The 6,537-nt window shown below is 42.5% G+C and overlaps 1 long non-coding RNA gene across 1 annotated transcript; it reads left to right on the top strand.

The window, feature by feature from the left end:
• Positions 1–766: 766 nt before the first annotated feature.
• On the top strand, positions 767–1,515 carry LOC121583875. Its single transcript, XR_006003635.1, has 2 exons — positions 767–1,004; positions 1,443–1,515. It is a non-coding gene; the product is annotated as an uncharacterized LOC121583875 (long non-coding RNA).
• Positions 1,516–6,537: the final 5,022 nt, after the last annotated feature.

Raw genomic sequence — 6,537 nt, 5'->3', positions numbered from 1 at the left:
GTGAGCATTTCTCCTTTGCCAAGATAATCCATCCACCTGACTGGTGTGGCATATCAAGAAGCTGATTAAACAGCATGATCATTACACAGGTGTACCTTGTGCTGGGGACAATAAAAAGCCACTTTAAAATGTGCAGTTTTGTCACACAACACAATGCCACAGATGTCTTAAGTTTTGAGGGAGCATGCAATTGGCATGCTGACTGCAGGAATGTCCACCAGAGCTGTTGCCAGAGAATTGAATGTTAATTTCTCTACCATAAGCCACCTCCAACGTTATTTTAGAGAATATGGCAGTACACCCATCCGGCATCACAACCACAGACCACATGTAACCACGCCAGCCCAGGACCTCCACATCTAGCGATCACCTGCGGGATCGTCTGAGAACAGCCACCCTGACAGCTGATGAAACTGAGGAGTATTTCTGTCTGTAATAAAGCCCTTTTGTGAGAAAAAACTCATTCTGATTGGCTGGGCCTGGCTCCCCAGTGGGTGGGCCTGGCTCCCAAGTAGGTGGGCCTATTCACTCCCAGGCCCACCCATGGCTGCGCCCCTGCCCAGTTATGTGAAATCCATAGATTAGGGCCTAATGAATTTATTTCAATTGATTGATTTCCTTATATGAACTGTAACTCAGTAAAATTGTTGAAATTGTTGCATGCTGCGTTTATATTTTTGTTCAGTATAGTTTTTATTCTCCTTAAAATAATCACAACTATTTAATCGTAACATTACATCTTTGAAAACATATCTGCAGCCTGCTGCCTGCCATGCCTTTAGCTAACTACGTGCTTTAGTAGGACTAGAAGTTATAACTGTTTGAACAGTAACGTTAGCTACTTGCATACTGTTGAGTGACAACTTCATTTTTAACATTAGCCTAGTTAGCTAGCTAGCTACTTGTTGTAAATACCAGTGCTTGTGTTCAAACTGTTACAGGGTCTGATGACAATACCAGGCATTTAATTCAGTGGAGAACACGGCAGGAGAAATGACGCAAAAGTAAGTGAGTAATTAATGTGGCCATAGTTTGCTCTCTTGCCACTGCACTATGCACTGCCACTAGCTTTAGCTAACGTCAGTAACCTGGTAGCCTAGCTACATTCCTATTTTCCACAGCGGTGCTGGTCCCAACACTTCTCTTTTCTTCTAGTTCTTCTGATTTGTCATGTCGGTTTATTTGCGTTGACCTGATTGTAATGTTCATGCTATGTAATAGTACTTTCTACCTGAACGGTTACAGCCTGAATGGGTCTAGCTAGTTTCATTGCACATAACCTGTTACGGTGAAAGTAATGCTAAGCTGCACTTGTTACTGTTTCACCTTGGCACTCCAATTTGATAAAGTATGTGGCAGTTTAGCCTTCTACAGAAAGTACACACAACGATAACTTTGCTAATGTTTTGGTTAATGTTGTACTTCATCTTATGTGTTTTCAGGACCTACGTGAAGGAGTGTGAGCTGGAGGGGCAGCTATCACATGCATGGGTGAAATAGTGTGAGAACCATAAGCAAAAATACACGGTACACTACTGTATGTTATCTTTACATTTATTGCTGTGCTGTACTTGGCTAATAAAGTTCCCCTTTTCTCTGAGAGCAACAACACTTTCCCATCTATTTCCTATGCTTCACCGGCACATTCATGTAAGTGTGAAGATATACACTGTACATTTTAGAAAAGTGCAAGTGCAGGCCTTTACATGTACACAGTATGTTTGATGCTGAAAGCTATCCTTTTCCATATTTTTCAGGAGTTGAATGCTCCCCCACTGGAGTGAGGGGAGGCCACAGTCGCATACTGGAAGTGGTATGCGGTGATGGATGAGGTGCTGCAGGGGATGCCACTCCATCACCCCACCGGTCATTATCTCCTCCTCTCCCTCTCAGAAGGGTTCATAAGTGGAGTCGGGAGAAGGAGGTGACTGCTAGGGAGGCACGCCTTATTGCCATTTTAGAGGCCATGGTTAAGAAGTAGTTTTATGTATTTTGTATGTATTTTAGGTTACACTTTAGAATAGAGAACACATATTGAAGTACTATGCCCTTAACAGTCCTACATTAAGACAGCTTACTCTTTATTCTTTAACTATTAATACGCCTTTATTATATCTAATAATAAGGTTATTAAGGATTGGCCAGTAATACATTAATTATAATGTTTGAATAAGGCCTTTCTGAAGGCCTAATATATGGCTTATAAAACATAATAAAGCCCTTATAAGCTACTTACAGTGCCTTCAGAAATTATTAATATCCCTTGACAATTTCCATATTTTGTTGTGTTACAGCCTGAATTCAAAATTGATTAAATATATATTTTTCTCACCCATCTACCCCATAATGACAAAGTGAAAACATGTTTTTAGAAATGTTAGCAAATTTATTTAAAATTAAATACAGAAATATCTCATTTATATTGAACCTATTTCAGCCATTACCGGGGTGTGTTTGACAGGTCATTACAAACATTTCTGTGGTCCGTAACGTTAACGGGAAAAATTTGACAGCCCCCCACTTGTGCTATGTCATGACATACAGTGAGGGAAAAAAGTATTTGATCCCCTGCTGATTTTGTACGTTTGCCCACTGACAAATAAATTATCAGTCTATAATTTTAATGGTAGGTTTATTTGAACAGTGAGAGACAGAATATCCAGAAAAAAATCCAGAAAAACGCATGTAGAAAATGTTATAAATTGATTTGCATTTTAATGAGGGAAATAAGTATTTGACCCCCTCTCAATCAGAAAGATTTCTGGCTCCCAGGTGTCTTTTTTACAGGTAACGAGCTGAGATTAGGAGCACACTCTTAAAGGGAGTGCTCCTAATCTCAGCTTGTTACCTGTATAAAAGACACCTGTCCACAGAAGCAATCAATTAATCAGATTCCAAACTCTCCACCATGGCCAAGACCAAAGAGCTCTCCAAGGATGTCAGGGACAAGATTGTAGACCTACACAAGGTTGGAATGGGCTACAAGACCATTGCCAAGCAGCTTGGTGAGAAGGTGACAACAGTTGCTGCGATTATTCGCAAATGGAAGAAACACAAAATAACTGTCAATCTCCCTCGGCCTGGGGCTCCATGCAAGATCTCACCTCGTGGAGTTGCAATGATCATGAGAACGGTGAGGAATCAGCCCAGAACTACACGGGAGGATCTTGTCAATGATCTCAAGGCAGCTGGGACCATAGTCACCAAGAAAACAATTAGTAACACACTACGCCGTGAAGGACTGAAATCCTGCAGCGCCCGCAATGTCCCCCTGCTCAAGAAAGCACATATACAGGCCCGTCTGAAGTTTGCCAATGAACATCTGAAAGATTCAGAGGAGAACTGGGTGAAAGTGTTGTGGTCAGATGAGACCAAAATGGAGCTCTTTGGCATCAACTCAACTCACCGTGTTTGGAGGAGGAGGAATGCTGCCTATGACCCCAAGAACACCATCCCCACTGTCAAACATGGAGGTGGAAACATTATGCTTTGGGGGTGTTTTTCTGCTAAGGGGACAGGACAACTTCACCGCATCAAAGGGACGATGGACTGGCCATGTACCGTCAAATCTTGGGTGAGAACCTCCTTCCCTCAGCCAGGGCATTGAAAATGGGTCGTGGATGGGTATTCCAGCATGACAATGACCCAAAACACACAGCCAAGGCAACAAAGGAGTGGCTCAAGAAGAAGCACATTAAGGTCCTGGAGTGGCCTAGCCAGTCTCCAGACCTTAATCCCATAAAAAATCTGCGGAGGGAGTTGAAGGTTCGAGTTGCCAAACGTCAGCCTTGAAACCTTAATGACTTGGAGAAGATCTGCAAAAGAGGAGTGGGACAAAATCCCTCCTGAGATGTGGGCAAACCTGGTGGCCAACTACAAGAAACGTCTGACCTCTGTGATTGCCAACAAGGGTTTTGCCACCAAGTACTAAGTCATGTTTTGCAGAGGGGTCAAATACTTATTTCCCTCATTAAAATGCAAATCTATTTATAACATTTTTGACATGAGTTTTTCTGGATTTTGTTGTTGTTATTCTGTCTCTCACTGTTCAAATAAACATGGCATTAAAATTATAGACTGATCATTTCTTTGTCAGTGGGCAAACGTACAAAATCAGCAGGGGATCAAATACTTTTTTCCCTCACTGTACCTGGACCACATATTGCCTTTTGTTAAGTAAATCAGGTGTTAAATGAGGTGAAAATGAGACTGGAGTGTTATTTTAAGGTCTTTGTTCAGAGGGATCCATCAGATAATAATTCAGCACCATCCCTCTGGAATTGGGCACCCTTTTCACCTAGGGCTATGTACCTCAGACCCAGTCTCTTTTAAGAGAAGGGACGTACAGACAATTCATAGACTACTACGACAAAGGACGCTGGATTTCATACCTATGAAAAGCATCCAACTCATTTCTTAAAAATTCTAAAAGTATTATTGGAAATGTTATTAGGCCTACTTTTGGAACACACTGGAACAAAAGTAAACTCAGAACATTTTGCCATAGAAACCCTTCAAATAAACACAAACACACTACATGTCCCATTTATTTTCTGTTTAGTGAACATTGACAGTAGCTAGGATTCCATTCAATTGGCGACAGCTTTTCATGTGAATATTCTAAAATCTGCATTAAACAATATGAGCTATGAACAAATTTCCCACCAGAGATGTGTTTCCATCAAACTGACTTATTGTGAATAAAAGGCTGTGCGTGATGACGTAGTGCACATAAAAATAAATTTTGCGGTTAAATTCCCATGTACCGAATAAAAAATACAAGTTTCCATCACATTTTCAACTCTACTGATTTTGTTGTCACAAAAACTGTTGTGTTATATAGCAAATGTGCCCACTCTGGTCTTAGCATGTGCACTCTAGCCAACAGCTTGCAGATACAGTGCGGGTAGGCTACCTACAGTGCCTTCAGAAAGTTTTCATACCCCTTGACTAATTCCACATTTTGTTGTGTTACAGCCTGAATTCAATTTGTTATTCAAAATGGATTAAATATATATTTGGTAATAATCTACTTGACACCAAGCATCATAACACGTTATGACACCATCATAACCATGTCATAATATGTCATAACAGCTGACATAACTTGTCGTAACCTGTTATAAATGGTCATAACACTGTCATGACACATATATTTAGACCTGTTGTGATATATATTGCGTTATTTTATGGCTGGTTATGACACCTACATAAGAGTGTCAAAACCCACAAAATCTACCACACAAGGCAAAACATTCCATTACACCATAGCCTACATGTTTTTTAATTGAACATATTCAATTATCATTGTAATTGCGCAAACATTGATGTCAGACATGCACCTACCCCAATGCTCTGCTGATGATGACTGTAGCTCAATTGGTAGAGCATGGCGCTTGTAACGCCAGGGTAGTGTGTTCAATCCCCGGGACCACCCATACGTAAAAAATATATGCACACATGACTGTAAGTCGCTTTGGTTAAAAGCGTCTGCTAAATGGCATATTATTATTATTATGAATGCAGGAGCAGATTTCAGTAGCAGTACAAGCCATGATGAGCTGTTCAGGATTCTTATGGCTTGGGGGTAGAAGCTGTTAAGAAGCCTTTTGGACCTAGACTTGGCGCTCCGGTACCGCTTGCTGTGCGGTAGCAGAGAGAACAGTCTATGACTAGGGTGGCAAGAGTTTTTGACAATTTTTAGGGCCTTCCTCTGACACGGCCTGGTATAGAGGTCCTGGATGGCAGGAAGCTTGGCCCCAGTGATGTACTGGGCCGTACGCACTACCCTCTGTAGTGCCTTGCGGTCGGAGGCCAAGCAGTTGCCATACCAGGCGGTGAGGCAACCAGTTAGGATGCTCTTGATGGTGCAGCTGTAGAACATTTTGAGGATCTGAAGACCCATGCCAAATCTTTTCAGTCTCCTGAGGGGGAATAGGCTTTGTCGTGCCCTCTTCACGACTGTCTTGGTGTGTTTGGACCATGATAGTTTGTTGGTGATGTGGACACCAAGGAACATGAAGCTCTCAACCTGTTCCACTACAGCCCCATGAATGAGAATGGGGGCGTGCTCAGTTCACTTTTTTTCTCTGTATACCACAATCATCTCCTTTGTCTTGATCACGTTGAGGGAGAGGTTGTTGTCCTGGCACCACACGGCCAGGTCTCTGACCTCCTTCCTATAGGCTGTCTCATCGTTGTCGGTGATCAGGCCTTCCACTGTTGTGTCGTCTGCAAACTTAATGATGGTGTTGGAGTCGTGCCTGGCCATGCAGTCATGGGTGAACAGGGAGTACAGGAGGGGACTAAGCACGCACCCCTGAGGGGCCCCCGTGTTGAGGATCAGCATGGCAGATGTGTTGTTGCCTACCCTTACCACCTGGGGGCGGCCCGTCAGGAAGTCCAGGATCCAGTTGCAGAGGGAGGTGTTTAGTCCCAGGGTCCTTAGCTTAGTGATGAGCTTTGAGGGCACTATGGTGTTGAATGCTGAGCTGTAGTCAATGAATAGCATTCTCATGTAGGTGTTCCTCTAGTCCA

Source organism: Coregonus clupeaformis, chromosome 1 (genome assembly GCF_020615455.1).
Source record: "Coregonus clupeaformis isolate EN_2021a chromosome 1, ASM2061545v1, whole genome shotgun sequence".
In the NCBI taxonomy this organism is placed as follows: Eukaryota; Metazoa; Chordata; class Actinopteri; order Salmoniformes; family Salmonidae; genus Coregonus; species Coregonus clupeaformis.
This window is presented reverse-complemented; position numbering and strand designations above follow the sequence as displayed.